We start from the raw sequence: 24,688 nt of genomic DNA, 5'->3' as shown, positions 1-24,688 counted from the left end.
CCATCTAAGATAGCTATCTGTCTGTACGAAATAAACTGTACCTACAGTAAGTTATAATACGTATCAGCGAAAAACAAACTCCATTATGTAGGTACATGGCCAACAAAGTTTTTTTGTTGTTTTTATTATTATTATAAAAACGATGAACAACGTCGAGATAAATGATTAAACGATTTAATATATAAATATATAACTCATTTTAACGAATCATCGCTCGATCAGAATAAATAATGTTATTACAAAATACTACAAATAACGTGGTGTCCGACAACTTGCGAACTGATGAAATATAATAATATATAATAATATATTGCTATTCCATTACAAAGCGATAACGAATTGATAGGATCGAAACACACGTGACCAAATATAATCTTAACGAGATCACATATGACATGTACCTATTATTATAATGTAATGTGTATAAAACATGAAGTTTATACGTTATCGATCCGATGAGTAATTTATACCATATGGGTAATTTACATTTTACATATTATTAGTATTACCATTTTAATTGTTTTTCTGGTTTTAATAGTGCAGAGTACCTATAAAAGACAGCAACGGTGAACACAACCTTTTTATACCGTACCGTGGCCTGTATTACAATCCCTATATTTTGAAAAGGTTCACGTGACACGTACTATTTTAAAGAAAATCTATATCTTAATAATTTGTATGTTTGATACGATTATAAATCATACTTACTGTCTATATACGCGATCTGCGCCACGCCGTCATTATGTACGCAAATGGACAAGTGATTATCGTACGTATATTTATTAACTTAATATATTAATAGTGATTACATATTAATATATTATAATCTGACATTTTTCCCACAAAGTCACGTATTACTTATACTAGCTTTCCGTGTTAACTTAGCTTAATCTAACTTAACCTACCCTAACTAGTGGTTCCCAACCTTGAAATTATAAAGGTAAAATTATAAACTGGCCGTAATTTTTTTTTATTCTTTTTCATTTAGTTTTTTTTTTTTGCATAAAATTCACAATTTATAGTATATATTGCGTATAATATATTATATTTAAACCTAGAAACACCACCACATCGCATTATTGAGTTATTAAATATTTTATAAAATCATGTCTAATTATAAAGGTATTTATTCTCAAGAACATGGTACCTAATCCTTACATACTTTAACTACTTTAGGTATTATATTATTTAAATTTTTATAGAACAATTTGATTTCACTAATTTCATATTTATAATACATCATCATGTTATATTTTAATATTTAAATTAATATTTTATAAATATGGCAAATTTAACAAGTTAAAAAAATATATATCATAATAGTATAATAAAATTATAATAACAAATTAATAAGGACTATAAACTATAGGTATACACGAAATAGAATATGTATTATATTTAATCATATTATTAATTATGAATCCTACTTGAACTAGTTTTAAAAAACAAATAATTAAATACTGTTTCAAATATTATTTTTTTATTCATTTTTTGCACTGTTTTTCATAAATATATTAACAATAAGCGAATGACGTGATGATGTGTATGAAAATAAAAAAGGATTTATAAAATGAAAATATTGAAGAATCTTCCCATAGTCTCGTTGGAAGATCTTCAATCATTTTTACAACTTAGAATATTATTATTTACTATTAATATACTTGTATTATTAAAATACTGTGGATTCTGTTTTTCGATTTTGATTTACTGATTTTATTATCTCTAAATTAAGAATACGATTTATATTAACAAGTATAATTTTTAAGAATTTGTAAATTATTGGTTCGAAAATAAATAATTTTAATATAAAATGATATAAAACAATGATGAAATCATTAAAATTATAACGGTAAAACTGAAATCGACGAGACAAAAATAATTATGCAGCTTTTATGTTCGTAAATATAAACTTGGATCTATATACTTAAGTCTTAAGCGACATCAACAATAATATATAATTATTATAAACTATCGTTGATAAAACAGCAAAACGTAAGACGAACATATTTAATCAAAATAATAACAATCGTAAAAATGGCATACAATTTAAATAGAATTTTAGTTTATTAATAAGAAACAACATCTTTGGAATTAATCTGTTAGTTTATGGCGAGTGCTTTGTTTGTTGTGTTGTGATTTTTATATCATCTTTTACTTGTATAAATATGTATTTATACATTTTACAATAACAATTTTACGAGCGTAAAAGTATAATAATTTCTGTCTTATTCTACAATTATTATTTATGATTTTAATACTTCTAATTAAAATTTTTAATTAAAAAAAATAACATATATATACCATGGTTTAATTTCTCGTTTTATTTTTGAAGTGTTTCTGTTTTAAAGAAAATATTTATATTTTAATTTTAAACACCTATATGCAACTATAACAAAGAAATGGTCCCTTCCTCATTTTTTATAATATTTTATTAATATACTATTATATGATAAAATTGTAGTTAGAGTTAACAGTTAAAGTTTAGATAATATATAATATATTAAATTAAGTGATTGAAATATACTATTGCTTTGAATGTTAAATAATATTATGAAACCTAAGTATACATATTTTTCAACGAATTCGTGTAAAGTGCGTACTTTTAAATTTTAATATTTTAATTGTGAAAGTATACCTGATTGCTTAATAAATAATATAATGCAATAAAATATCAAGAACACGCAATTAAATATATTACTAATTAATTAACTTATTAATATTTTTACTAATAAGTATTTTATTTTAACGATTTTTTTCCTTTTTTTCTACTTACCATATGACCATTTCCAAAATTAAACTCGTTTAAACAATACTCATGCAAGTGTGCAATAAATTATTATTGAGTTTTGCTTTGTTTTCACGAATAAATGTGGTCGAATTCCACTATCTACATTATGTAATACGATATATAGGTACATACTTATGATACAATCTATAGAAGCTCATCCAAAACAGTGGTTCACGGTAGCTAGAGAAGAGTTAGGTCAGTTCCAGACGTTTCATAACCTTATTCGAACTTTGCCATTTACTTGGTGTAAATACCTTACCGATTAATGGTTCAAGGGTCGTTGAAACTAAATGGCTTTTAACTAAACGTCTAAAACTTTAGAGAAACCGCAATTTGTATTTAAGCATTATACACATTTTCGCATTTTGTTCAAAAAGCGTTACATTTAGAAAATAACTATTTTTTATACTCTGATTTTTTTAGACGTAAAATTCATGCATCGTGTAATTGTTTTCAATAATTTTCACAAGCGTAGGTATACTGTATAAATACTATTATGGTAGCAACATATTCAACGTATTCTTACGAGTAAATATGATCATTTTTGTAAAATGTATAATGTTCATGTTTATAATTAATAATTTTAATTTTAAGATTATATTACAATTATAATAAGATTAATAGGTACCTTCTATGCCTACGTATTGTTTTAAGTAACTGTGTATAGGCTATAAGATAATAATTTGTATTGTATATTTTAAATATCTGTTAAAATTTAATTTCGATTCTAAACGAAGAAAGTTTAATTTTTTGGTTACTAAGTTAATCAAATAATTATTAAATTATATGTATTTTTTTCTCTCAGAAATCCAAAATTTAAGATCTGAAAATATCATCTAATAGAAAAAGTGGCTCAGAAAAAAAACACATACAGAAAATCAAATGCAATTAATTCGAACATTATTTATTACAATTTAAACGATATTATTATTATATAAATTATTGTTTGATAACTTTAAGGTTACTAGAAAGTTAATTTATGTTACCGCGAAGCTTAATAATAATCTTCAGATATTTATTACTAGATAGAGCCAGTTCAGTTATTAGTAGACACTCACAATTAGGTACTTATAGATATAATCCCAACCAGTGGTAATCACAGTAAAACAAGGTTCATTTACACCGAGGAAGTGCATTGAAACTTCCATTTACGAATTGGATATTCACTGTATTATGTTTTTGAGTATCTCACAGAATAACGGCGCGTGTGTTGACTGTTTCAAACAAATGACAACTTTTGATGCGTAACCGTATACGGAAGTATCAAATCATTTTTCACGTCGATGATCAAAGATAGTATTATCGACGAAAACATAATACCCAGTATCCAGTGACATTTCATACGAGTGTGATTGCGTAAAGCTTTACCGACATTACAGTTTACAGGTGTATTGTACAGAAGGGTGAAATTCTTTTCGTACCCGCTGTTTAATGGACCCGTGCTGCTGTCAGGAACACCTTACAGTAGAATGTTATATCCATCGGTATTTTTTCGTAAAAAATTCTTTTTGCTCTCTGCCCAGTGGATTAGAATTAACATTTAGGAAATATCGGTATGCTGTGAAATCAATACTTACCTATCCGAAGTGTTATCCTGTTAGAACGTTTCGATCAGAGGAATGTAATAATTTCCATAGAATATAACATTAAATAATATATTATACCCTCCAAAGCGGATATAACATATCCTAGAAATACAGTATCAGGAGTAATATGATTTCCTAGAAAAATTATGCTCCCGAGAAGTATGAATATCTAAAGGTACGATTTGCTTGTTGTTACAACGACAAGAATATACGCTCAATAATATTTACCTTAATTCTGTTGAAGCAAAGTTTGCTGTGACTTTCTCAGTAACGATAATAATAATTATAATAATAATATAATAGTGACCACATTATTCTCATTGATAAAATCACATCAAAGATAACGACGTATCTCATATTGTTCGGATGATGAAAGACCTCGTTAATATACACGAAATATGTTTATCGTGAATATTTTTGGTTTATGGAAGACATCAACTAGTTTGCAAATAAGTTATTTAGGACATTATAAATATTAAATAATTTGTGCGTGTAAAAAAAAACATAACCAATACATATAAAAATATGTACATATTATACATATTGCGTAACCTTTACTTTTGTGAACCATGACTCTATATATCTGAATGTAGAAGGTATATTATTATATATTTATACATTAAGTACAACAATTCCATTTTAAATTTAAAACTAAAAAAAAAGTAATGAATATAATATAATAACTTTATTTTTAAAGTTTCAAACTTAATGTATCCATCTGTCTGAGGTCGTTATACGGTCTTGGAAACCACTTTAATAAAAACACAATACTCACTATCACTAATATACATATTATAAATTATAATGTCTAATGTATACTATATCCACCTTTTAATTTATTTCACTAAAATATATTAACCTACTTGCCCACTATATTCTCATATTCATTATTCAGTTCTCATTTTAGTTTTTATTATGAGATAACCTCGAAAAAGATAGTTTAAGTACTAAATGATATTATTATAGTTTGTCGTAATTCTGAAACATGACATCTTTGTGAATTGTTCAACAATAGTACAAACAACTTGTATTATTTCAGTAAACATTAAATACAAAATAGTAATCATTAACCTGGCTACTACTTGTTAATTATTATTTAGAACATATTTAATTGTATTTATTTATTTGAAAGGTACAATAATACGTTTAATTAAATTTCACAATGCATTGTCGCAAAGAAATAATTCAAATTTAGAAAAAAAATCGATTATTTTATTATTCATTTTAAAAAGGTATTTGAAATTCGATTAACATAATTCAATTATAAATGATATAATTATAGTTTCTTAATCTTCATAAATAAAAATATATTGATAATATTATCGTCATGAAATTATTGGTCGTCGATTTTATGTCACCTTATTATTATTTATAAATTCAAAAATAATTAATTGATATGAATATAACTATGCATTTGATTACAACCACAATTCTTAATTAATGCCCATGGACGTTCTATCAGAATTATAGAGGTTTACAGAGAAATAATATTAATATTAACAATTATTTAAACAATAGAAGTTTGTAAAGAATATATTTTGTATACGTTTTCGAAATTAGTTCATCATATTGCATGCCATCTCTTAAATAGGTCTATTTGAATCGCATGCCAAGTGTATCATATAGTCATAGACTATATTATTATAATAATATGAATATGCATTATAAATGTGTCATATTAATATTAATCATATATTTATTGTATTTTTTAATTTATTTCTTATAGCACAAATAAAATTAAACATTGAAATAAAATGTGTATTATTGTTACTGTAAGTCAAATATCTGCAAATGTGGAAAAGGAAACTTTATATTCTTTATATTAAAACTTTTATTTTTTTCTAATATATATTTTATGGTAAATCTAAATATTTAATAGTATTATTACAATGCGTAACATAGATAGGTATATTTATTTCCTTTGTTTTTTGTTTTTAAAAAAAACCCTTTTAATTGCTGGTTGGAAATTTAATAATTTACGCCTAAATACAGTATAATTAATATAAATTGTTAAATAACATTAATTTTGATTTATTTTTTTCATTTAAAGAAAAATCATACCTACTTGAAAATTCATTTCAAAATGTTTACTTTGTTTTTTTTTCGAGTTGAGTATACAACTCTACAAAATAAATAAAATTATTAAAAGTTAAGATATAAAGATTAATGAATACCTATGCTTTAATATTTATGTCCTATGAGCAGCATTAATATTATGTTTTTTTATTTATTATATATATTTGTATACTTAAATATTTAAGAATAAATATTATCAAATACATTTGTATTGGGTATTTTTCTTAAAATGAAAAAAAAAAAAATATCGAAGTTAATATTTTTAGCATGTTGTGTTTATTGGCATAAATCATTTTTTTTTAAACATACTATTACAGGAGGCTTTTTTTAAAAACAAAATAAAAGATATGCCTACATATGCTACACTCTGAGAATTATTAGGTATATTAAATATTGTGGCTTATTAAAAAAACTTATATTAGAAAAAAAAATTAATGTAATGTTTCACTTTCCATTTTTTGCATACTTTTAACACATAGCAACAACTTAGATTTTTAATTTTATAGAAAAATAATATACAGTGATTATTTAATCAAACAACACTCAATACTTCAAAATAATATAACGTAATTCATAAACATTTTTTACATCCTTTTTAATTAAAAACAACAGTTTTAAAAAAATTATATATTTTTTGTCGTTATAATTTTTTAAGTGTTTTACTTTATTGAATCAAAACATACGTTTTAATTTCACATTATTAAGCAGAATAGTTTTTCGGAATATTGTAAAATTTAAATTTGGAATCCCGAACGATTAGTTTACGGGGGGGATACTTTATAAAATATTTATCTACTACTCCACTCACCTAAGCTTTAAAGACTTTAAATTCATAATCCTCTCGAAAAAATGTTGATGTGTATGTAACGAAATACCCCGGAAATTTTTTTTTCAAGAATATGAAATTTAAAACGTATGTTTTTATTCAAAAAAGCAAAAAAATTAAAAATTTGAAAAATATAAAAAAATTGTTTTATTTTAATTAAAAAATATTTTAAAAATCATTGATAGATTTTTAAATAACGAATAGTGTATATTGTTATTGACAAATAATATTTTATATCTATATATGTATACGATACTTTTAATGTAGGTTTACCTATAATACTAATTTAATTATCAAATTATGTAACATACATAATAGATTCTTATATTTATATATAACAAATCTAAATTTTGATGTCGTTTATTTTTTTAATAGATATTTTTTTTGCTTTTAGACTAAATGAGAAAGATACTTATTGGAAAAAAAAACCGAAAGCGTAGACAGTGAATAATGGTGTATAACACACTATTACACCTCAGAATATCGGTTACTATTATAATACCTCGTCGAATTGTTTTTCTAGTGTTTCTTTAAAGAAGCGAAAACAACTTGTCGATGACGACGTCCCAACTTACACTTTCCACGTAAATTGTGGAAAAAAAATTACTAAACATAGCTAAATGGCCGTATATTCATCTTGTCAACATTTAAATTATTTATTTAAAAAAAAAATCACAAGGTGTACGATTGATGACTACAAGCAGAAAAACAATCGTAGAAATTGTTTTAAATGCGACTTAGATCTAACATCTAACCATTACTAAATTAAAGTAAATAATACTATATCATAGTCTCGCGTGTGCTGAATAATTTGTGAATACGTTTAAATTACTTCCTACAACATATTTTTACATTACATCAGTTAATATTTTAGGGACACCTTGTAGTAAAGTATAGAAATAGATTAGCTTTAACAAATATCAAGCCCTCTGGCTAAGAGGTTAACAGTTATCATATTTTTTACGTTTTAACAAATTAAGAGTACAATTAAATATAGAGAAATATTCTCGCAACTATTTTAACTATGTATGTACGAATACATTATACTAAAATCGAGCTGAATACGAATTCAAGAATTTACTCTAAAAATCCAACTTATCTTAAATGTAGAAAATCATTGGTAAAAATTAATTCAAATCCATGACCCAAAAATTAAACTAGAGCATCGTTACAAATAAAATAAATAATACAAATAAAATACTTAGAAAATCTCTCTTTTAATCAACTTAACACTATTATTTTATACATTTGAAAAATTTAATATAAATTTGAATGTAGATATTGTTTTATAATATATTTAAATAGTTAACAGTCTACTATAAAATGAACGGATAACATAATAAGATATATTATAAATGTACTCCGTTACTAAAAAAAAATCTACAAATTGTTAGTTTATCAGTATTCACTGCTATAAAAAAAACATTATAGGTATTGAACAGTAAAAAAACATAATAGGTATTTTTTTTTTATCACGATTTTAGATTAGAATGATAGATTATAAAATATACTCGATGACTAATGAAAACAATGTTTAGTTGAAATGAAATAATACATTTTATTATATAAAAATATTGGCAAAAATTAAAATGTTGTAATAAATTTACTAAAAAACTGAATATTCTCGAATTGAACGTACATATAATATCAATTTCAACTTGAATCTAAGTAATCAAGGCTATTTTATTTTAAAATGTCAATTCATCTGACTTCTGTCTCCACTTTAATAGCAGGTTATATATATCAGTATATCAGGGGAATGGTAGTAGATTAATATAAAAATTCCACCTTGTGTGATTAATTCTTTCACAAAATATGAAGAAATTCATAAAAAAAAGAACAATGATTCAGTCAAAAAAATGATAGTCATAAGACGTATATGATTAAAAGTTCAAAATGATAAAGGTTTAGATTAGTATATTAATATGTATTTTTATAAATTTTAGAAAAAAAAAGTAAAGCCAAAGTACTTTTATATACAATATAATGGGAATAACGATCAATAACATCAAAGGTAACACGTTGTACATAAATAATTAAAAAAAGCTTTTGAAGTATTAATTGTTTTTTGAATTGTGAATTATCGTATGCATATTGCGGCTAGTGAACTTTTATGCAATTCGGAACTATTATTTAATAATATAATGCATACAATACATTTATAACATAGGCGCAACTAGAGCTCTATTTCTGGGTAGGCTAAATTGATATTAGTGACCTGTGAAGGTTTTTAAACTACACTAATAATATTGATTATTAACACTAACATAAAAACTGGGTGGGCCAAGTCCACTCAAGCCCCCCCCACCCTCTATTTGAGCCTATGAATTTTATAACAAAGTAAAACAGGTTACAAAAAATGTTTATTGCAATTCCCAAAATTCCATTTTATAATATAATAAACATATATGCATCATTTATATATAATATAACCACACATAGCAGCTGTCAGTTGTAAAGTAAATTGTAATAATAAAGTTACGGTGAAAAGTTGAACAAACAAACATGATGATGTCACCGTATTATAGTTTGTTATTTTAGCAAAGAATATGCTTACGAAGAATAATGGTATATGTATATGGTTCACGTATTGAAATTACGAAAATAATTTAATCTAACCAATAATACGTCTCGTGTGGGGGAGGGGTGAATTTTGATTTTAGATGAATAACAGCTTATGATACAAATATATCTATTGATAGTTTAATAAGTATTAAGTACCTCGAATTACTCATAAGTTATGAACCATAACAGAAGAACCCGTCCAAACTACGATTTGTGGACTTCCTTGAAAAAATTATGATTTTGCTAAATTTAGAGAAATACAAAAGAGTTTCGACTCATTTACACAATAATTATATTATATATTATGCAATATTATAATTATAACGCCGTTTTTGATAATGGGTATATTACATTTATGTATAAATAAACGGAAACACCACTGAAAAACATATTTTTTTTTAATATAAATAATACGAGTAATATGCCTATTTATACACAAAAAATATTCATATAGTAGACACTGGACAGTTCTGTACATACAATATGTACAATATAATCCTTATAATACAGCGATCAGCGATTTCGCAAATTGGATTTAGTGGTCAAATAGTTTGAAATGTTTAAAAATAATATACGGTAGTTTTATTCTGTTATTGCTCGAGGATATGGCAAGACTCTTTTTGACATTTTCTGTACACGAAGAACAAGTGGGTGGTGTGTGAATAAATGGAAATAAGTCAAAAACACTATTTTCGGAAAGCTAAAAAAAAAAACCTTTTACCATATACTAAAATCAAAAATAATATAAGGTGTTAAATATTATTTTATTTATACCTCTAAGATAGACCATTAAACATCAATTCATTTTAATAAGTATAAGTTCAAACAGTTTCGAACTTTTATAACCTATTACTTTTAGGATAAAATTAAATTTGACATATTTATTTGTACACATGACTTGTTTCTTTTTAATTAACAATATATTTGTTAAATTAGTTAGATAATTAATTATACGTCATATTATTTCCTTTGACTCAAGATATGATATTCTGATAAAAAGATAATACTTCCTAATAATAATAATTGTATTTAAAATGTGGATAAAATATAAACCTTGATCTCGTTATTGACATTTAGAACATAATTACGAGGATTTCGGCGTACTTTGTTTTTTTCTCCTTGACTGACGCACTGCAGAAAATTTACCTTCATTGATAAAACTTTTTTTTTTAATTAAGTAAATAAGGATTATTTGACACTCTTAAAAAATATTTTATTGAACAGCGCATATATGGAATACGTACATTAGATGAAAAAATGTATTAAATGATAACTCAATAAAGTATAACAAAGTATTGTTAAAATAGTGTTGACAATAATATAATAAAAATAGCATAATCATTTTTATTATTTTTCTCACCAATGTAACATGACGTATTGCCAAACTCAAATGCTTTTAGTGTTTATGACATTTAATTCAGATTTCATAAAGAAGATTTAGTATTAAAGTAAATATATATATATATATATATATATTTGGAAATAACAGTAATATTTTGACTTATTTCTTTTTTACACTAGCTAAGACTGACTTATTCCTTTTCCTTAACACGATTTACGAAAAAAAGATTTCAAAGAATATGACTACCTATTTGTAAACTCGTTTTTTTACACCATGTACTGGCTTATTTCTTCATTTTAAATGCGTCTTACGAACAAATGAACCTTAAAACTAAATATTCTTTGGCACTAATGAATTCAAGCCTCTAAAATATAAAAGATCTTGGAAAAAAAAATCAAACTTTCAACCCAATTTTAAAAAAAAAAACCCAATAACGGCAATAACCACCGAATCACTACTTTATAAAACTAGTTTCGTTCTCAGTAATTCATACATTAATCAACAAGCAATTCTAACATTTTAGGATCATAATAATTCTGAAAAAAAAAAACAAAATGAAAATGCTGTGATATGTTTTACTGAAAAATCCAAACGTGAAGTGACTCTAGTCCAGCTTGTTGTAATATTTTACGAGTAGCAATAATGATTTAGATGTGACACAAATATTATTCTACAGAGAATTTAAGAAGTAGACAATGTACAGCGCTCTCTAATTGGACTTCTCAGGGATTCGCCACTAATTGAAAAGCACTCTCAAGACCCGTTCGTGAATTTCTAATCAGTAATTACGTTAGTTTTGACGAACGAGACACATCGAACGTACATATTATGTACAGCGTACAAGACGTGTGTTCTGTGTGATATAGTGTGAATAGTGATGAAGATTGTAATTTGTATGTATACTTATTTAAAATTGATTTTATGTAAATTATCGTATATTTCGGTCATTATTGATGCCAATTTTCACCCTAACCATATTATTACTCAATATTTTCCGCTCCAAAAACACACTTATGGCCAACATTGAAGTACACGCCATCTTTTTCTGTATACCCACACTATACTACCGCGTAGACTATATTAAGTCATGTTGGATAGCCATACACAAATATAATTATACACTTCAAAGCTGTGAACACAAAAAAAAATCCATATTTCCTATACGTTCCTTCTTTATGACATATTTTATTTTGCAATACGTAGAATCACAGGATCAAACACCATAATTAATAGTAAACATATATTTTGTAAATAATAATAGCTGAGATATTTCTTATTTTTAAATTTTGAATTTCCCTCCCTCGCCACATTTTTTTTTAAAATAAAATAACTCGTATACCAACTATTTTCCAAAAAAATCAATATAATATATTATAGTGATTTATTTATTTAAATATATTTTTAGGAAAATTGTAAATATGATAGTGTACGAATTATTTAAAATAACTTATAATGTTTAAAATGAACTGTATCGTTACATTCATTTTATGCGGGCTGTGTGTGATCGAATTCTAACTGTAATGTAAACAACTAAATTACCTATACCATATTATTATGGAATTAATGTTTTATTATTTATAATTGATCAATATATTATGTCAAGAACTAAAAAAATAATTCTGAGGGTTATCTGATCACGCAACATATTGAAATGCAATGTTATGATCGGGATTATTATGGTGAACTCAGTTGTATGTTGCATACCATTCATATGTATTTCCGTATTTCAATTTGCAGAGTATCTTTTGTATAGAGCTATTATCATGCCATACGAATATACAATAAATAAAAAATATATATTTTATTCTTAGAATCATTTTGGTTTTATTATTTTCAAAAAAAGCTGAAAACATAATAATATTATTTTCTAGATACTATGATGATTTTATAAATATATATGTCGAGATAGTATTGAGTTATCGATGTACCTATTACTACTATTTTTCATCACACGACATTCTTTCGATAATATATTTTTTCTTTAATTTAATTATTATTACACTTCACTGACATCTGTATAAAAGTCGTGGAATCGTTTATAAAAAATATAACATAGTGTAATAATATTGTGTATTGTTAAAACGCAGAAAACTAACGATTAGTTTAATGTCGATGATACATCGATATAATTCATATCGTATTATACACCTCTACAGAAATATTAATACGTGGTTGCGGTTAAAACAGTGAAATATTACTGTTTTTTCTACGGCTATAAAAAAAAAAACTTTGGCTATTACGGTATCAGTCCGTACTGTTGCGCAGTATATAATATATCCTATAATATAGTCATTATGTAAACTAACCTCGATATTTAAATAATAATACGGTGTAATTCATGTGAGATATTGGCAGCATTCATATATTTTAGCCATAATAAACACAGTAAACCGAACTGATAATATACGATTTGACGATTATTATTGTTACCCGCAGTGCTCGAATTGTGTGTGTGTGTGGGGGTGCGCCCCTACTATTTATCTTTTTTTTTTTGCGTACCCCGACTTTATTTTTTCACAGGAACGGGGGGAAGGCACAAACTTATGTCCTGAATAGTTTTTAGGAATTAAAATGTGAATTTCGATTTATAATATTACAATTATTATTGGTATCAAAATTATTTTTGATAATAGTTTATTAACTTATTATTATTAGGGCTCGGATTTATATGTAAATACATATTTTTACTGTGACTTGATAAATTAATTTAAGTGAGTGATAAATTCGTTTCAAGGGATTTCCAATTAAATTAACTATATTTTATTTTACATATTTTTACATATTTTGCCAAAAGTACATGTTTTTACATATTTCTCAGTAACTCTATTTTTTCCTACATATTTTGACAATTTGTTCATTTAGGATTTTTTTAATAATTATTAATTATGTACAATTGTATTTTTCAATACAAACCATTTCCCAAATTTCCAAAAGTACAACATAGTAACAAAATAATACCAATTATTGAACTTAATCTACGGTAGACATAATTTACTCCTTCAGACATAGTCAAAATGCAATACAGTTCAATAACATCAGTGGAAGCCGAAAGATCATTTAGTCAGTACAAGGAAATTTTACGACCAAATCGAAGATCTTTTGAATTTAAAAATTTAAAAATTGCTGTTATCATAAATTGTAATCAAGATAATTAATATTTTTATTTTTTTTTTACCTTTTTTTATTTCTATTTTATAATTTGTAACACTTTTTTTTTTAAATAATTTTACTATTTAAAATATAATTTGTTTCATTAGAAACTCATATGGATATATTATATAATTAAATATTAATAAATAAATCATATTAGTAAAATAAATATTTTGATTTTTTTAGCACATATTTATGTACATATTTTTCTAACGTAAATACATATTTTGGTTTCATAAATACATATAAATCCGAAACCTAATTATTATTATCACTTCTATGGTCCTATATTTTTTTTTTTATAGTTTGCTTATCAATTTATTTTAATATCACACTGTTATTTGCCTATAATTTGTAGTACATATTTTCATTATCTATTCTGTGGACTAGTGTGAAGATAGAATTAAAATATCCGTGTAGCTGAAAAGTGGTATAAGTAATGTTAGTCACGGGTCTGTGTTAAGTAATTGTGCACTTGAAACGCAGTCTTTAAATTGTTGGATTGATCTCCTCTATACTTAATATTTTTCCCAAATGGAGCACTGGTTACGCGCGGTATTCGTGAATCCGGTTGAAATACGAACAAATCAAAATCGTTTTCTCGTCCGTACGCTATAATATAATAGGTATACGCAACGCTCAGTGTATTCGGTCTCGCGCAAATCGTATTAAATCTTCGCGAGACACGATCCAACGGAGAGCAATATAATATAACGTACGATTGGCGTAAATACCGATCAATGTTGCTCCTGAGGTGGCCTAATTCATTTTTTTTTTTTTTACTTTATTTATGCGTCTCGAGTTCGAGCTTTCAGACAGAGCTAGTGCTTCTCACGCATAATACATCATAAGTCTTGCACGTTTTACATAATATATATTATACTCGGAGGCGCCGTTTTCTGGTCGCGTCGAGGGTTGCACTATATTTGCATTACTCGTTCAGTCGAATAATCCGTAAAACAATAATATTAGAATTACCACAGTCGGAATGCGTACGAATAATGGCAGGTCCGATGATTTAGTTTTATATTATCCATAATATTCACTGACGAATATTTTACTACACAATTATAATATAATATGATTTTATTACTCCTAACCAGCCATAATATTTTGTAAAACAGTTCATCGTGATATTATTTTGTTACGCGTTGCCTTTCAAAACGAAATCATTATAATACCCGCCTGACAGACAGTTCTAAATGTGTACATCATATGAATAATACTGCCGATATCATATAAAATGACTACAACTTGAATAAATATACGATACGGTACCGCCACCCGTATGACATTATGTCCGTTCACTGTTTGTACGCGATATTATTATTATTATAATATGTGTATAATAATTGCGTTGCAATCTTATCATCGGCAGCCGCGGTGTGTACGATTAATGGCTTTATTGAACAGAAGAAGACACAACGCTCGACGGTGTTCGACAAGACGTGTACATCTCAATCTGAAAAAAAAAAAACAATTTTTTAGGTATATAAAATAATGTAAAACTATAATACTGGTACGCCGTTCGTGTTTATGATGATAATAAAATGATATATTTATGCGTCAAACAGCTGGAGTCGTGCGCCCCGACAACGACGGGGGTGGCACGTCACGGAGATATTACCGTCGTGGGGGGGTACGCCGCCGCCCAGGTAGGAAAAACCCGTATTGGGTGCCTACGCATCGTATACATAATATATTATATCATAATACGTATGTCTACGACGTATATAATATTATTATAATAAAATCGTTGTAATATTGTTATTGTGCAAAAATCGTTTTCGCGCCGCTGTACCTGCAGCGACTGTAGTAAGTTGTATAGTTGTCGCCCACGTATTGCACGACGATTTGATTTACGGCGATGCGATAAAATTAATTTCGCCCATTATAATATTATGATACCGTTTTAACGCCACCAATTATTATGAATAAAATGTCGTGTAGATTCGCGCACTCGTGTGTGTGTGTGATTAATATCGCGTGAAATAACATTATCGTATGCGAACCGAGCGAACAACCACCGTAAATATATTATAAATATACTGCAAAGTGCACAAAGCGCGAGTATGGTAAATTGCCTTCAAAACGTATACACGACGATGTTAATATAATGGAGGAGGAGTGAATCTATTTATCGAGAACGACATATTATTATTTTAGCAAGCGCTTTTACCGTGCTAATAAATAATAATAACCATGACCACCGCCGTTGGCGTGTATGTGTCACACTCTCGAGACGCATCGGTTTTTTAGTTGATATGTATACGAAATAGACTTAATTTAATAAACACAAATCTCCATCACGATTTTTCACCAACAATATCGTTGTGTACGTTACAATGGATTTTTATGATTTTTATGATTTTTTTTTTTATATATATATATATATGTATAACAAATTACAAAATACAAAATTTTTGTAATAAAAACGTGATAATAATTTATTATGGGAATAGTTGTATGGCAATATAGTGGTCACCGGCCAATTAAACAGGACCGTTATAGAAACGAAAAGATACTTCGAATAAGCTGCTGACTAAGTGGGTTAGTATTAGAATAATGCATCGAATCATGCCAAACCAATGGTAAAATAATTGATTATATTTTTGGAAGAGATTTTTTTAAAAATACATTGTCTCCCTTCATGCAAACAAATTTCGGAATATGTATCATTCGTCGGTGATCACTAGTGAATAGTCATTTTTGGCGATTTGTAAATTTGTTTTTATACTCAATTTATTTTGCCGTGGAACGATTATATCACTATCGGTCGTTTAAATACAACGCAAGTTCGCGCCGATGAAATTTCACCGGTTTTTTATAATTTCGCTCGGTCTACCAAAGTCATCCGATCTGTTACAATGTCCGCATGCAATCGAAACTACACTCGGCGACCATCGTATTCGTAGATCCCGTTTTCTCCGTAGGTCTTGGTGCGCGCATGACTATGGATCTTTTCCTCCGTATCTTAGCTCATGTTTTAAAGCCGAACGTCCTTGTCCCGTCTTACACGCGATTTGAGCCTGGCCACCGTTGTCTAATACGTATTGATTTGTAGCGCTCCTTTTTGAACTCCTTTTAGGCGAATGACAATGTTTCAGCAAGTGGCTGTTGTCAGAAATGACGTTTTTGTCAAACACTCGATCAATGGTTCGAGTAAACTCACGCCTGATTTAGCTTCATTCGACATCTATTTATTGTACGTAGTTTTAAATGTAATCGAATGTCGCGTTACCGTTCCGATCGTTCGAACTTCAATTTACGTATAATATACTCATAGTGGTAGGTAGCGCCAGTAGCGGTCACCAGAAGCATCGGCGTCCGAAATCGCTAAACTTCGGATATGTTTCGTTGCAGTGAAGAAGATTTGAAAGAGGAGGACCCTCAGACTTAAAGATTTCAAAAAAAAAAAAAAAATTACTATTCAGATAAAAAAAAAAACGATAAAAGTAACAATTTATTACCCTATTTTATTATGTCCCTAGTCCTATTAATTACAAATATATATATATATATATTAAATACATATTTTAATATCATATTTAAAGATTTTTTAGAGCACAAAGTCCCTATCCCTAGTAATAAATATTATAAAAGAATATGACATTTCCTTGATAATATTCTTACCTTTAAGTTTGATAATAAGTAAATTGACTCCAATATTAAAGCTAACGACATAAAATATGTTTTTTTGAACGAGAATTTACTATGATGTATGTATGTAAGGCAGAGACATGAGGGTATAACGTTCTTTTAAACATCACGTGCAACTTATATCATAGTATAAGTATGATTATAAATAGCAAAAAAAAAAAGAACACATTGCATTTTTAGTGTAAATAGTTATTTTTAAGAAATTTTAATTTTAATAACTCCTTCATTTATGTTCTCAGGTCCAGATTAAGGAGAGCAAAGTGGCCATAGCCAACGAAAAATAGGGGCCTAAAAAAAAATGAATATAATCTTATATTTATCTTAATTAATAAAACAACTTTTACAAATTAAAAATTATATTATTAATTTTTTTATCTCCTACATAGGTAATCAAATTATCAAACTTTGACTTTAGTAATTTGTGTATAATATTATTAAGACTTGTGATAATTAATAAATGTTACAAGATATTATAAGTTATAACTTACTAGATATTTTATATTTGAAATTTAGTGAATGATTTCTATTATGTTTACATGCTGACTCACAGTGCTGCGAAAGACAATATTAGTCATTCAAAAATACTATTTTTAAAAATGCATTATATATATATATATATACATAATATATTTTTAATCAATAATTTATTAATTCTTATAATATTATTATTCTATGACAAAATATAGAAATTCAAATAAATAATTGTATATAAACGTCGAACGTCTTATAAAGCAGAATAAATAATAATGATTACAAAAATATAAAATTTGGACTATTATTTTATGTGTAGTATATTATTTATTTTTAACTATAATATTATAACTATAGTTTTAAAAAAAACAACTACATGATATTATAGTGTTCTAAAAACTATAATGATAATAATGCACTATAATGTTTTGTCAAAACCACTGATGCATATATATATATATATATATATATATTATATACTTTAGTTATCTGAAAATTGTATAAGTATAAATGTGGAATTTATTTAAGGACTTGTAAATATTTTATCAGCTACGGAAAGTAGAAACACGACAAATGTTGACATTTCGATTTTCGAATAGTATTATTTAAGAACTACAAATCTGTTTTTAGTATTGTATCTATGGTACATACTAAATATCTGAAACTACACGTTTAAATATAATGTTATTATGCGGTATGAATGATATACAATTAATACAATTTCCTATAATATTATATGATATAAAAAGTATTAGTAGTTAATATGCGATTGAACACCCGTTAGTTAACATATACATTCTAAAGTGTTCGTGTATAAAAGTTACTTGCTTATAATATAATTTTCTTAAACATTATTTTTTCTGGCCTGTTTCGTCTGTCTTTTTAGTTTTTAGTTGATACAGAATAATATTAACGGTCCTGCATTGCTGCACGATACTTCATATAAAATGTTATTGTTTTCAAACCGGACGTAGGTACTTACCGGAGTGCCTACGGTGGTAGGGTTATATATATAAAAAAAAAAAACAAAGGACTCTTCAGGGTAAACCACCACCTCGTTTTAGTGGATAGGATATTTTATCATGGTTATTTTAACTACATATAAAAGAGCTATTATATGTGTCAGAAATTCAGAACAGAACAGTAATCCATTGGCTGCTGAAGAAGCAAGTATCTAGAAAAAGACTATCTGAGAATACACAATTGCACAACATACGCATATCACCCACCACCGGAAAAGAAATAATATAATTGAATCTATATGAAATAATAATAATAAATCGTAAACATATATATATATAAATGTGCACATTTTGATATTTGGCTTTTATTAGTTCGGTTACTTGATATAAACAAATTATAATTTCCAACCCATATATTGTATTGATGTGCATTGTATACAAATTTTGACGCTATCACTATCAGTGAATATAGTGTATTTGTTTTAATATTAAAAAAATAGATACTGCGCCATACAGAATTATAAAATTCATTTTATTGAATATTTTCACAGAGATAAACAAGTATAAATTTACCAAATATAAACAAAAATTAATTGAGAAAAACAGAAAATTTACACATATTGAAAAAAACAAAAGACAATATGGAAGTGTTCATATTAATGAACTGGACATGTATCGATATGGGTTGGATGTCAGTTCATTCCTTTTTTAAATAATTTCGACATGAAATTATCCTTTTAAATTATTGTATGTCATCGATATCCGAAGGCATCTATCAATCATATTCCAGATAATCAATAAATAAAACAAAATTTAAATAGTTGGCATTATAGTCATTATAGTTACAGTTATAATTATTATAACATCAATCTTACAACTGTATAAGTACAACATTTTTTTACTATTTATAATATTACTAATGTATGTACAATACGTATAACCTACAACTTATAGTGATCCTCAAATATGTATCTTAAAATGTCCGAGTAGAAGAAATGTATACGATGATAAATATATATCACGTTTTTTTTTATTTTTGAAGATTTTCTAACCGAGCCGTATAGTGATAAAAAAAAAAACTTCATGGGATCCGTTTACTATAAACAGGTTTCATTGGAATAGCAACAAAATCAGATAACCCATGATGATGAAGAATGAGAACATTCGGTAAAAATGCAAAATAGCTATCTTTTGACTAAAAAATAACAAAATAAAACTGTTAATGAAGAATCTTTTCCAAATAAAAACACTTAAACTCAAGTATAAATATGTATAGTAAATATTTCAGTTAAAAGGCTAAAGGTAATAATGACGGAGAGTTAATAATTTAATAATTGTATTATCAAAGAAAATTTAATATCACCTAATTAATCTTTCAAAAATGAAATTTTAAACTGTTTATGAAAAATCTACGTCAAATAAACAAAGATACTTCAACTCAAGTACGGTTATTATAAATGGCTAAATTAAAAGGCTGAAAATAAAAAGAACAAACAAATCAGAAGGTCATAATCAACAAAAGTATACGGTGAATCTAATTCATATATTGACGAATAATGTACGATAGGAATGTAATAAGCAAAATAAATATTTTTTGTGTGATTATTTATCTATTTATGTGTATTGTTAGGGATTAAACAAAGTAAGAGGAAAGTTTTTTTTTTATTTTCTAAGAGACATACAATGCGTACAAAAATAGTGCGATAGGTAAATGTGAAGAGAGCAGGAAAAAATATATGCGATTACTTGTTTAAGGAACCGCCAAGTAAAAACACTTAGTTTGGAAAATGAAAGTTAAATGTTAATATATGCATGTTTATGATTTATAACAAAAATAATTGAAATCACTGACAAGATGAACGTTATTTTAAGTTTTTATGCGTAAACTTTCGAAAACTTAATTTTATAGTGTGTGCATCACGTGTAAGAATATGGATGTCTAACTGTTCATGCAGACATACGCAGCAAGTACCTACGGCATTATTATATACTTGTCGTTTATTAAAATTTAAATAATAACATATTGTCTCTATAAACGCCGCAGTCCAACACAGGAAGATTATTATATAAATTAATTTATATTGCACATAGATAAATCGTCATAATTATATGATAATATGGAAGTTACACGTGTTGTGGGTTGTGTCGAGGGGATTTGATAATTTTATATTCAAAATATAATATACCGTGTGAAAATTAACTCAGAACCAATAACACTGCAGAGTATACGAATACGTTATAATATTATAATAAATTATATTTGCGTATACTTAAAGTAGATTTAATATAATAAATAATTAAATATAATATATACAAATATTTCTCCGACATCATCAAATTTTTTTCCCCGTTACTATGACGACAGAAAACAAATCGTATTGGCAAATCAATGCTTGTTTTTTTTATTATTATTATTATTTCATACATTTCTTCAACTATTTTGAAAATAATATCTACGCATGTGTGCACACAATAGTATAAAATTATTAAAATGAAATATTATTCAAACGCCTAATTTAATTTATGTACGCACACGTTTTGATGCGACTACGATGACAGTGTAATGGTTAACGAGAACGTTATTAAAATATAAGTTATGATACAGATTTCACTGGGAAAAATGTTCATTCAGTAAGAATAAAACATAAAAAAAAAATAATAATAAACTAAAACTATGTCAAACAATGCTAACAAAATTACATAATTGCGAGAAGATAAACTTGTTTGGCAATATGACAATCCGTTTTTATGTGTAAACACTAATATTAAAAAGAGAAAATAATAATCGATAATACAATGGGGATCAGAAAAATGTATTATAAAAAATAACGAACTACTATTATAATGATATTTTATCACAGAAATAGAACGAGAAAAACGTTGTCTACAATAAGTATAATAATGTGAATAAAAATATAATACTTTTATTGAGGAAAAACGAAAAAAAGGCAACAGAAAATGTTGCCATATTTTCTTCATTTTGTTCGACATAGTAGCTTTTCCATTTTCCAATAGACAATTTTAATTTGTTTTTAATACGAGGAGCTTTTATGAATCTTTTTCAAACGAAAACAAAAAAAGAATGGTGCTTACGATTACAATGAAAACGAAAGAAAAAAACAAAATCGTTCTTCCGTTGTTTTTGCGTAATTATTTTTTTATTGCTACAATACATACATATATATGTATCTATAATACAGGTCGTATCATTTGTGACAGGTGTATATAATATGCATCGTATCACTTCCGCGTATTCGTGTAAAGAGCTCATTTTTATACGTTTTTGTTGAACTGAAAAAAAAAAATAATTCTGTCATTATATAGATAATAATAATAATATATTCGCGTATTGTACAGTGTTGTTCATTTACACCACCTCTCGTAATTTTTACATACAAACAAGTATAGGACAAATAAAAAATATTTTAAACGCATGCGCAATACCAAATTGATAAAAAAAATGTTAGTTATACGTGGGAGATCAGATATTTTTTTCTTTTGAAAATAATAATATGATGGGTTATTTTAAAACCATTTTACCCCTATCAAACAATTTGATTTTACTTATTACACTATTACAGTGACGAGATGAAAATAAACTGTATATTATAATATGTCAAATATTTTTTTTTTTATGTAAAATTAATTTTATGCAACTAATCGTAACAAATGCCAAGTTTTATCGTAATTTGAATTTGAAAATATTTCGAAGTAAAACTTTTGGATATCACAATAACAGGATAGGTATCTTATATTTTGATGTACTTGCGTTAAGTTTATTTTGTTGACAAAAAAATAACTGTTAAATTTTAATGCTAAATATATATTTTTTAATAATATAAATAGTGAAATAAAAAATATTGACAAAATTCCTATTTTTTTAGCCATAAAATATATTATATTCAATGATAAAATAACATTTTTAAATACAAAGTGAAGTGGTGTGACAATAATAAATATAATATTGAATTTATTTGCGTCCAATAACAATAATTACATAGAAATAAAAGATTCTTAGAGGAGATGAATCAGCCTCTTTTTCTAAGAGTACCTTATAATTTAAAAAAAAACATATTTTTAATCATTATTTAAAATTTATAATTTTATATATCATAATATATTATTATTATAATTTACTTTTTTATCAATACCAACGTATAAGCGATATGTTTATGATAATATATTTATAAACATTATATTGTGTAGATAACACATAATAATAAATTAGTCTAAATATTTTGAATATAATATTTGTGAATAGAACATTATAAAAAAAATATTAATCTTTATGATAAAATATTTCAAATTCCTACATTTAATGTTTTTTTAGTACTACATAAATAATTATAAGTAATTATAATTTATTTAACACAAATAAAAAAAACGTAACCAAATGATACTATGCGCACCTTATAAAACGATTCTATCAATTTGGTTTCACATAGAGAGGTTGTGTAAACAACTCACTAATATCGCTGAATGTATAACAAAACTTAGTTATACGAATTTTCAATACTGAGAATTAACGAGTTAAATGGTTAGTTAAGTTACTTTTAACTATATTATAGTTAATTTTTTTTATGTTACTTCCAACCTTATAATATAAATTGTTTACAATTGTATGCTGTTAAAAATTATAAATCATAATACTATGTTAAGAACCTATGTATAATAATTTATTGTAAACACTAAATATAGTACGTATACTATCAAAATGTTGAATGCAATTATACTCAATAACAATCACAGTGTCTAAAAACAACTTTTGAGAAATATTGCGTTGCGTTTTCATGGATTACATATTAAGAACAAATTATGATTTTTATTGACAAGATACTGCGAAAATTTTAGAAATTTTTAAGAATACGGTAGGTAGTTCGATAGGTAGTATCGTAAAAATTTAAACTTTAAATTCTTATAAAATAAGCTTTGAATAACCTTTTGTTTTATTCCATAATGGAAAAGTTATAAACAACTATTAAAACATATTTAGGTATAATTAAATACAGTTTTAAATTGTATTTATTTTTAACTACAAATAATTTGTAAAATTTCATATTTTTTTATTCGTTATTTTACAGATTATTGTGAAAAGAACGGAATTTTATTTCAATCAATCTAGATCAAATTTTCTACCAATATCAATCCTTGAAATTGAAGATTGGAGTGCTTTTACGGTTGTTAAGAATGACATCTGAAACAAAAAAAAACACACACACACACACACACGTTATCATCATATTACATTATATTATATACAGG

Source organism: Rhopalosiphum padi, chromosome 1, assembly GCF_020882245.1.
Source record: "Rhopalosiphum padi isolate XX-2018 chromosome 1, ASM2088224v1, whole genome shotgun sequence".
NCBI lineage: Eukaryota > Metazoa > Arthropoda > Insecta > Hemiptera > Aphididae > Rhopalosiphum > Rhopalosiphum padi.
The sequence above is the reverse complement of the archived record's forward strand: the minus strand, read 5'-3'. Positions refer to the sequence as shown.